This window comes from Parasteatoda tepidariorum, chromosome 9 (assembly GCF_982258835.1).
Source record: "Parasteatoda tepidariorum strain Cologne lab strain chromosome 9, Ptep-v5.0, whole genome shotgun sequence".
In the NCBI taxonomy this organism is placed as follows: domain Eukaryota; kingdom Metazoa; phylum Arthropoda; class Arachnida; order Araneae; family Theridiidae; genus Parasteatoda; species Parasteatoda tepidariorum.
Genome location: NC_141763.1, coordinates 2,909,433 through 2,921,556, shown reverse-complemented (window position 1 = coordinate 2,921,556; position 12,124 = coordinate 2,909,433).

The window sequence follows — 12,124 nt, the reverse complement described above, 5'->3', positions numbered from 1 at the left end:
TCGACTGAGTTCTTGAAGTCAAATGATTGATAACAAGATTCCTTTGAAAAGAAAAACACAGTTTGTCAAAAAAGAATGGAAAGTTTTCAAAAATCACGTACAAAACTAGCAATATTTCACAAAAGCAATAAAATGACGTTTTATCGGGTTACCACTCAAAAACACAATAGTGCTAGCTACTTAATCGCCAAACTGCGCTTCACAATCACCTACCAAGAGCTATAAATTGCTTTTTTAAATCATCGCCAAATTAATTTTACAGTGAAACTATTGTTATCATTTAAATTAAAAAGTTTCTTGATTTATTTGTACTTTTTACATTTCTCAAAAAATGCATTACCAGAAGATTACTTTTTTTGCATCAGATAGGAGAGAAAAAAATATTTTAAGTTTTAACTTAGTTACTTCAAATTTGAGTACTATAATATAAATTCTAAATAATCTGATTCTAAATAAAAGACAAAAATTTTTGTCAAATATACTATACTTGAACACATAAAAAGAGAATTTTACGTGAATAGAATTAAAATTTTGAAAATTACCTTTTTCAAGTCGAAGTAGTGTGAAAGAACAAAACAATTCTATGAAAACGAAAAATGTAGGGCTCAATATTTTGAAAGACGGAGGAGGATTTTCAGTATTAGCAGTTATTACAAATTAAACTACTTTCTCCTTTTAATCAATTTTTAATTATATTACTTTATTTTTGCCTAAGTTTTCGTAAGAAACTGGTTGAAATTTCAATTGAGGATAAAAATGGAGATAAATTATGGTTTACAAATTTAAAAAAGAAAATAGTTGTTGCAGCCAAGCTCAGAACCCCATTTGAAATTTGAGAACTCTAGCTAGGCGAAAAGTAGTCGAAATGTTTTTTATAATAAATTCTAGTTAGCAAAAAATTTAAGGTGATATTTGCTTGTGGCATTTTTTAACACACGTATCATCAATTTTGTCACGAAGCTCTAGTTGAGATTTGAGTACTCTAGCTAATCGGAATAATTTCGATATTTTTATTGACCATAAATGCTTCTTTTAGCGATCAAAAAAATGATCGTAACTGGCATTCAGAAGAAGTTCCAGTCAAAATTTGAGTGCTCTAGTTCGTCAGAGAGAGGTCAAAATTTTAAAGATTCCAGCCTTATAAAAACGAAAACGATTTATTAAAACCGTAGTAAAAAATGCTTAGAACTAAATAGTTGCCTATTTAGCGCATATTTTGTAGAGGTATCTCCCCTAAGTTCATGCAAACGATTGATATCTGGATAGAATTACTGACAAATATTTCTGATGAACATAAGCATAAGATGGAATATTTTAAAGGGCATATCGATTTTTCGCATCCTTAATTTCAAGTTTAGTTTCAAAACCAACGCATGAAAGCAATTATTTTTTATAAAAAATTTCTCCGTGTTTACTTTTTTTTTAAATTCTCATTATCAATTCTAATGAAAATTAAATGAATAAGTAAGCAAGTAAACAATTTAAATGATTTGAAAATACTTCAAGAAATATAAATGCAAATACTAGAGATAAAATTTTACAAAAAATAGAGAAAACGAAATATTTAGATATTTTTTTAAAGAAAACAGTTCAACGGCGAAATAGGGTTGATATGAGGTCATGCAAATAATACATATTAAAGGGGGTTTGTGATTTGCTTATTTTCCTTGATAAGGGGATAAGAATACGAGTAATGTTTACGCTTATATTCCCTTATTTTCAAATTTTTTAAAAAAAAGCAAAATAAAAAATATAAAAAATTACACACGGAAAAATTTTAACTTTAGAATAAGAGTTGAATAAAGAAAAAAAATAGGGACGATTATTCTTTTTATTAAAAGATAAAGTGTTTTAAACACAAAAAGAAAGATGCAGTTACCTACAATAACACTAAAAAGATTACACTATACATTCACCGTTTACAAAATTCAAAAGAGTGAGATTTTAATGTGCATTATACTTAATTTTATATAGGTATTAAATATTAATAAAATTAAGCATGTATTATCTAGACAAATAAAAATTTTAAGGTACTAAATTAACAATTATGTTACACTGAAATTTTATATTTTATTAAAAAAATGTTTAAACTAAACTGAGTACTCGAATTAGCCAATATTATATTTTTATATTCATTTAAAACACTAAAGTTTTTTGCTCACAGCTTCGAAAATTTGAATTTCTTCTAAAAGGGAAAAAGATAACGTCACAGAATAGTTTGTTAAAAAGAGGGAAATGTGATATTTCTTTGCTATTTTTTATTTTTTGATTCTAACAAATCGTTTTTGTTTTTTTATTTATTGCTTAAGAACTAACAAACATTATCGTAGATTAGTTGCGTAGAACAAAATTTCATAATTCTGGGCATTTAAGTGAATAAAACTTTTTTTTAAACAGATTATAATGGAATTTTTCAGAAGTCGTAAATTTTATTACTCAACCGCAAAGACTGTAATCTTGAGTATGAATAGTGATGATTACGGGTGATTCATAATAGTTGTCCCTTCTACATAAACATTGGGTTCGCTGGTTTGATTATTTTTGCTTTCAAAGGAAGGATCCACAATTGCAAAAAATATGCACTTAGTATTATTTGATCAGCTCTTGCCGAAAGAGAAATGGTTAGTTTAGCAACTCAAGAAAAAATGTCGGACAAGCTGAAAATGTAAAATGTAAAAGAACTTTCATATCATCTTGCGAGCAGAAAAACAAAGTTAAACGATCCTAGAAACTAATAAACAAAAGGTTTAGTTTGATTGAATGAATATGTTTATGAATGATGTTGTGGAATGATGTATGTTTATGTTATGAATGAATATGTCAGAAACGGCTTTACTGCTCACATCAATGTATTCCATATATAATGCAAGAGCGACAGAAATTACATCTGATTAAAGACTAAATAGTAAAATAAAATGATTCTTAGAGGGGTTGTCATGAGCCACGTATTAACCTGAAGATTAACTACCGACTGGCCAAGTGAAAATAATTACCTTAATAACGTTTTTTAAAGTACCAACTTTCTTGAATTTCAGAAATTCTTAATTTTAGATTCTTAACTCCATTTATACAATTAAAATATACATGTTTTGTGTTATAATTATTTATATTTCGCACTTTTCGTCAAAGAAGCCTTATTCTTCATTTTGTATTAGAGCTAATAGCTTAGATATCAATATTTGAAATAAATAGTGAGTCTATTTGAATAAAGAAACAGTAATTCTAGTTTAAAATAGCACAAATGTTTGAATCAGTGAACTGAGCTGAATTCAAACATCACGCGCTATATGGGTAAAAAAAATCTTTGTTCTAAACTATGACTGACGAATAAAAATACCTCTATCGTTGAGGAACGCTATACTTTTAGTAGAATTAATTTAGCCTAGTAGCAAACAAAAAATCTAAATTTAATTTATCCATTTTAATTTATCGCTTTCAATTAATCAATCAACTCATAATACCTTTCGTAAATACGGCAACTATTCTAAAATAGATATTATACTAGTAAAGAATTGAAAACTAAAGCTTAAAGTAGATTTTGATCTGAATAATCCATAGGGGGAAAATATACCTGATTGGGAAAAAAATCATGTCTTGGGTGTGTTGAAAATTGGCGACTGTTATAGGGCACTCGAAAATTTTACCACCTTCATATTTTTTAAGCAAATGAAGTTTTTTAAAAATTTAAGTTTGTTTAATAAATTTTGGTTGTTAAACTTCAAAAAGTTTTTGTTGTTGAAGTTTAATGAATTATCAAATATAACACTGCCAAGCAATAGAAAAAACAACACAAGTGCTTCACGAAATGATTCCGAGGACTTGAACGTTTTTCTTCTTCTATTGCTAATGCTGAGAACGCTAAAATAGAATTTCAGAAAACTAATAAAATACTTTTTTTATTTTATTTATTTATTTATTTTTGCAATATGTAGCTTGCCACTTAATAATGCCAAATATATAAAAATCAGAATTTCGAAGTTTTTTGTCGCTCACGGATTTTTTAATGGCATGGCAGAAGAGAGGTTGATTTTTTTCGTTATTTTAAAACTCTCCACGAGTTAATAAAACAAGATTTTGTGAGTTTTATGCAGCATTTCAATACTTTTGAGTTAAGATGCACTAGTCTCGAAATAAGTCAAATTTACTAACGCAAGAATTAAATTAAAACAGTTCGTCCACTAGGAAAAATCTGTCCATAAAACAGAACAAGTTAGCATCCCTAAAGTATTAGCATAAAAATCAAAATTTTCATAAATAATTACAACAATATATATCTAAGGATAATACATGAAAAAAGCAAATATAAAGATATTTTGGGAAACATTTTAGAAGTTCAACTTTATATAGAACGAAATTGTAATTTCTTTGAGTTACACTTCAATTTCGAAGTTCCAGCAGAAAAAAAAACTAAATTCCAAATTCAGAGTTAAATTGAAGAGTTTAATTCTTAGTTAAATAAATTTCAAAAACATTTAAAATTACGACAAAGGAAAAATGTTAAAATGCTAAACAAATCTACTCCAGATAAAACTGATAATTAACTTATAAACAATATTTTGGAAGTATAATTAGTTTTTGAAGTATAATTAGTTTCCTGTATTAATTTGTTTCCATAAAATGCATTTATCTCTTAAATAATTTGAAAACATTGAGAAATTTTTTTTTTTGAAATATACAATAGCTGAAAGATACGAGATACCCATTTCCATGCTATCACGTAGTCAAAAAAATCTGTGGATGTTGCATAAAATAATATATTTTAACATTTCATAACGAGTGAAAGGAGGAAAATGAAGCAAGTAAAACTAATCCGAATAAAAACAAAAAGTGTAGAATCATTTACATTAGAACTTAACAAAACAATAAAAATGATCTCCTAAATTCGAATTGATTTATTTGCCATAACAGGAAATGTTAAAAATGATCTTTTTTAAATGTCACCAAATTCAACTTTTACAGCGGCTGCCTGCTCATGTTGAATAGGAAATAATTTTCCGGAATTTTTCCAGTTTTTCAGCATTATTTGAAATTTACCGATCAAAAAAATTCTTTTTTATATATGGGAATCTTTAATATATCGAAAAACACATTAAATAACTAAATTAACGCAAAATAAACAAAAGAAGAGAAAAATAAAAAAAAATAAAAATTGACCACAGCTGGGATTAGAACCCACGCCCCCTCGCTCTATGCGTAAGTCACTAGCACATGGTCTTAGCCGTTGGACCACGCCTACACGAGGATCGCGATGCAACTTAGCTTCAAGTACCCTCTCCCGGTTTGCTAAACAAAAGACTTAAGGGGCCATTGCTTCCCCCCTAATTGGGCTATAAAAATATGCTTTGGTTGAGGGGTTCACCTCATAGAGGCCTAATTTCAGTCCGAGTTGAAAATTATAGCTTAATATTATAAGGAAGTAGGTAGGCTTGAAATTTGATCCCTTTTCCCGCCATTTCATTTTATTTTATTTTTTATTCCATAATGCTTTCTTTCACAAAGAGACACAATTGATTTTATACTTAGAACAAAAAATTGCGCCTGTTAAACTATCGTGAAAATATTGTAAAAGGAGTTTTAAAAAATAATATAATATATATAAACTAATTTTCCGGGATTTTTCCAATTTTTCAGCATTATTTGAAATTTACCGATTAAAAAAATTCTTTTTTATATATGGGAATCTTTAATATATCGAAAAACACTTTAAATAAATAAATTAATGTAAAATAAACAAAAGAAGAAAAAAATAAAAGAATTTTAAAATTGACCTCAGCTGGGATTTGAACCCACGCCCTCTCGCTTCATGCGTAAGTCACTAGCACATGGTCTTAGCCGTTGGACCACGCCTATACGAAATCGCACTACAACATAGCTTCAAGTACCCTCTCCCGGTTTGCTAAACAAAAGACTTAAGGGGCCATTGCTTCCCCCCTAATTGGGCTATAAAAATAAGCTTTGGTTGAGGGGTTCACCTCATAGAGGCCTAATTTCGGTCCGAGTTAAAAAATTATTGCTTAATATTATAAGGAAGTAGGTAGGCTTGAAATTTGATCCTTTTTCCTGCCATTTCATTTTATTTTATTTTTTATTCCATAATGCTTTCTTTCACAAAGAGACACCCTTGATTTTATACTTAGAACAAAAAATTGCGCCTGTTAAACTATCGTGAAAATATTGTAAAAGGAGTTTAAAAAAATAATATAATATAAATAAACTAATTTTCCGGAATTTTTCCAGTTTTTCAGCATTATTTGAAATTTACCGATCAAAAAAATTCTTTTTTATATATGGGAATCTTTAATATATCGAAAAACACATTAAATAAATAAATTAATGCAAAATAAACAAAAGAAGAGAAAAATAAAAAAAAATAAAAATTGACCACAGCTGGGATTCGAACCCACGCCCTCTCGCTCTATGCGTAAGTCACTAGCACATGGTCTTAGCCGTTGGACAACGCCTACACGAGGATCGCGATACAACTTAGCTTCAAGTACCCTCTCCCGGTTTGCCAAACAAAAGACTTAAGGGGCCATTACTTCCCCCCTAATTGGGCTATAAAAATATGCTTTTGTTGAGGGGTTCACCTCATAGAGGCCTAATTTCGGTCCGAGTTTGAAAATTATAGCTTAATATTATAAGGAAGTAGGTAGGCTTGAAATTTGATACTTTTTTCCGCCATTTCATTTTATTTTATTTTTTATTCCATAATGCTTTCTTTCACAAAGAGACACACTTGATTTTATACTTAGAACAAAAAATTGCGCCTGTTAAACTATCGTGGAAATATTGTAAAAGCAGTTTAAAAAAATAATATAATATAAATAAACTAATTTTCCGGAATTTTTCCAGTTTTTCAGCATTATTTGAAATTTACCGATCAAAAAAATTCCTTTTTATATATGGGAATCTTTAATATATCGAAAAACACATTAAATAAATAAATTAATGCAAAATAAACAAAAGAAGAGAAAAATAAAAAAAAATAAAAATTGACCACAGCTGGGATTCGAACCCACGCCCCCTCGCTCTATGCGTAAGTCACTAGCACATGGTCTTAGCCATTGGACAACGCCTACACGAGGATCGCGATACAACTTAGCTTCAAGTACCCTCTCCCGGTTTGCTAAACAAAAGACTTAAGGGGCCATTACTTCCCCCCTAATTGGGCTATAAAAATATGCTTTTTCTGAGGAGTTCACCTCATAGAGACCTAATTTCGGTCCGAGTTTGAAAATTATAGCTTAATATTATAAGGAAGTAGGTAGGCTTGAAATTTGATCCTTTTTCCCGCCATTTCATTTTATTTTATTTTTTATTCCATAATGCTTTCTTTCGCAAAGAGACACCCTTGATTTTATACTTAGAACAAAAAATTGCGCCTGTTAAACTATCGTGAAAATATTGTAAAGGGAGTTTAAAAAAATAATATAATATAAATAAACTAATTTTCCGGGATTTTGCCAGTTTTCCAGCTTTATTTGAAATTTACCGATTAAAAAAAATCTTTTTTATATATGGGAATCTTTAATATATCGAAAAACACATTAAATAAATAAATTAATGCAAAATAAACAAAAGAAGAGAAACATAAAAAAAATTAAAAATTGACCACAGCTGGGATTCGAACCCACGCCCTCTCGCTCTATGCGTAAGTCACTAGCACATGGTCTTAGCCGTTGGACCAGGCTTATACGAGGATCGCGATGCAACATAGCTTCAAGTACCCTCTCCCGGTTTGCTAAACAAAAGACTTAAGGGGCCATTGCTTCCCCCCTATTTGGGCTATAAAAATATGCTTTGGTTGAGGGGTTCACCTCATAGAGGCCTAATTTCGGTCCGAGTTTGAAAATTATAGCTTAATATTATAAGGAAGTAGGTAGGCTTGAAATTTGATCCTTTTTCCCGCCATTTCATTTTATTTTATTTTTTAATCCATAATGCTTTCTTTCACAAAGACACACCCTTGATTTTATACTTAGAACAAAAATTGCGCCTGTTTAACTATCGTGAAAATATTGTAAAAGGAGTTTAAAAAAATAATATAATATAAATAAACTAATTTTCCGGGATTTTTCCAGTTTTTCAGCATTGTATGAAATTTACCGATTTGAAAAATTCTTTTTTATATATGGGAATCTTTAATATATCGAAAAACACATTAAATGAATAAATTAATGTAAAATAAACAAAAGAAGAGAAAAATAAAAAAAATTAAAAATTGCCCACAGCTGGGATTCGAACCCACGCCCCCTCACTCTATGCGTAAGTCACTAGCACATGGTCTTAGCCGTTGGACCACGCTTATACGAAGATCGCGCTACAACATAGCTTCAAGTACCCTTAGCTATCTACAACAAAACTCTCTATCACTAATATCTTTCTCCAAGATACTTTCAATAATAGCAAACACTTATGTTACTAATTTAAAATAATAAAAGCGCTGTGTTTACAAAGAAAAAAAACTATATAATTTCTTTAATTGAACATGTAACAATTTTTTATTCTAATATTATGGGTGACATTCTCGCCTTTTGTTGGGAGGGGGGGGACACACAAATTATTTCTCTCTTCACATTTTGTAAAGAATCATCACAGTAATAAAAATAAAAATCATGAAATCCACTCAGTGGTAATTGACGAAAAAAAAGATTGACGACAAAATCACGCTAATTGGACTCCTCAAAAGCACGTTTTGTTTCGAGATTAGGTTGCTGTAATAAATAATATTGTATAAAAAATATCGGATTTAAAAACTAAAGTATAACTAACTAATAGCAATAGCTGCACAAAATTTGGTAGAATCATTGCCTTAAAAAAGTATTAACTCAAATGCGCGATTCAAATTTTCCATATTGTTTGAAATATATCGGGATATTTAAAATCCACGTGTTGTTGTTGTTGTTCATTTACGTCGCACTAGAGCTGCACGATGGGCTATTGGCGACGGTCTGGGAAACATCCCTGTGGATGATCCGAAGACATGCCATCACAATTTTGATCCTCTGTAGAGGGGATGGCACCCCCGCTTCGGCAGCCCGACGACCTGCACGCGAAGTCGAGCACTTTACGGTAGAACAGTTTAACGAGGACCAATACCGCACACCCTTGGTCCCTACTCAGGCTGATCCAAGTGGTCACCCACCCGCACACTGACCGTAGCCAGTGATGCTTCACTTCGGTGATATGCTGGGAACCGTGTCTTTACGATCAGTTCACTGCGGGACAAATCCATGTGAAAATCAATATCAGTAACTGCCAAAAAATACAATCGGAACATAAAGGCAGGATTAAAATATTACAAGTAAACTGAAGAAAAGCAATTATTTTCACTTTTCAAAAGAAAAAATCATTCTTCATGAACTCTAACGTTCTGCGACAATGTCACCGTGTCGCTACGATTCTGCCTCAGGGTATACAGCATACGGCCTTTTCGCCCAATATTCGGTTGGCCTGATGTGAATAGATTTAATAAGGAATAATCTAAAATCGCATATTTTACTCCGTATTATTAGAGATTGTTTCTTTACATATTTAAAGTTTTATATCTTGTTTTATGTTTAAAAGAAGAATTAATGTTTTTGTTCGATCGATTCACTCTGCTACTGTCTTTTTTGAGATCTACTCGCATTATTCATTTTAACGAAATGACTTACCTTAAACACTCCTTTACAAGCGTTCATTTTTAATTAAAATTCATAATCATTCACTTTTGAACTTATGACATTGACTAAAATTTTGAATATTTATTTAAATACCTTAAAAAAGGGAAATTAAAGTTCAATAAACTTTTTACATTTTTTTGGAAGAACATATTCTGCAGATTCTGTTGTTGTCCAAGTGCTTCACATTCAGCTTCCTTGTGAATTTGATCAATAGTTTTAAGGATTATTTACATCTCATCTAGGAACCCAATCATTCTAAAAGACAAAAACAAATTTAAATACTCAATTTTAAACTAAAACAAAACTTATAGTGGTAATTTGATATGGTATTTAATGACTTACCCTTTTTAAATCTATAACATCTTGCAACATGAACCTGACCCTAGAGCTAGTTAACCGTTTGTCTACTATCTTTTGCATTTGTGTGAAATAATTTTCCATCTGAAAAAGAGAGATTGCCAAAATATGGGTTTAAAATAAGAGAAAATATGCTAAAATATGGTTACTTACAATATATATTACATCAGTAATAGATTATGAAAATCAAATACACCAGTTTATATAATTCCTTTTGGTAAAAATAGAAGCTAACAATTTCAACTCATTGTTGGTAATTTAAATCAATAGGATAAATTTTTGAACTGTAATGTGTAATATTTTTAGCATCATATTAAATATAGTAATATAGGATAGCAAAATCCAAAATAAAAATAATTACTATTTTAAGAAGATCATCAGAAAGGTTAATAATAATCGTTAAGTTATACAAATGCATGTGTATGTATATATATATATATATATATATATATATATATATATATATATATATATATATATATATATATGACGTAAATGAAGAGCAACAACAACATGGATTATTGGTTCATGAGAATCAAACTTCTCTTGATGGTTTACCACCAATAGTATTAAAGTTGCATTTTCCATCACGGAATAGAGGAAGTTTGTTGGCATATCAAGCACGAAAATGTTTGATGATGGTGACCATCATGCTGTTGTAGATCATTTACTCCACACCAAAGCTACACAATGGACTATTGGCGACGGTCTGGGAAATATCCCTGAGTATGATCCGCAGACATGCCATCACAATTTTGATTCTCTGCAGATGGCACCCCCGCTTCGGTAGCCCAACGACCTGAACACGAAGTCGAGCACTTTACGGTAGAACAGTTTAACGAGGACCAGTATCACACACCCTCGGTCCCTACGCAGACTGATCCAAGTGTTCACCCACCCGTACACTGACAGCAGCCAGTGATGCTTGACTTCGGTGATCTGCTGGGAACCGTATCTTAACGGTCAGTCTACTGCGGGATGAAACCAACATTAATCCCGAAAACTTTTTGATGGGACCATCAAGAATTTTGACTTGAATATGCTACAAGGTGTCTTCATAAACATCTACGGTGGGGATGGAAATCGAACCCGGTACTTAAAATGCCCTGTTACGCTTGGTGGATGCTAAATAACCCGTGAAGTCTCTCTGCTGATATATGTTTGCCATTTCTAACAAAAATACAACTAATTATCAAGATGCATATAATACAGTTTTACAGAAGTACTCATTCAAAAAAATATTGATAACGCATAGATTTAGCGCTTGCGAAAAATGTCAACTGCTATGTAAAAAATTAGCCTAATTCTCACCTAAAACTTGTTTTTTTGGTAAAAATAGCTCAGTTACAAAGTGATTGCGAAAGACCTGATTAAAATTACACGTTTTTTTAATTATCGTGTTTCACCTCCTCTCAATTACCTCCGTAAATCAAACAGGTTTTGGATAGTTTTTATCTCGCCTCCTTTCTCTTCAGTTATTCGTCACTTTCTGATCTAATTATTCATTTTTTTGGGTGCTCTAATGTTATGATCCTTATAGACTATCATTTTCTAACTTCTATTTTGACCAGGATTCTAGAATTCTTCTGGGGATTATGGAAAATTCATTATAAAAATCTAAGACATCTAAAAATAATGTAAAAATATTGTTTTTGTTTCATAAGGCGTTCTGTTTCGACCATATATTATATATTTTTTAGAATTTTGTAGTATATTTATAATATATTTTCAGAATCTTTGTAAAAAAAGGCAAAAGTAAGACACATTTGGGATTGATTAAAATTATTTAGGCGAGAATGAAAATTTTTTTTTTATTATTTAAAACAAATTTTTTTAATGTTATTTACTTTATATTTTATAATCAAAACTTCTTTGTAAAATGAATCGACCAAAAGTGTACATTTGCTATAAAAACATAAATCTAGACTCATTTCATAAATAATGTTATTTACTTCATATTTTATAATCAAAACTTCTACGTAAAGAGAATAGACTAAATGTGTACATTTTGTTAACTACCGTAAAATGACTCAAGTAAAATACATACTAAAGATTTTGTTACTATATCAGCAAAAATTATTTAAATTGGTTTGAGAGGTTTA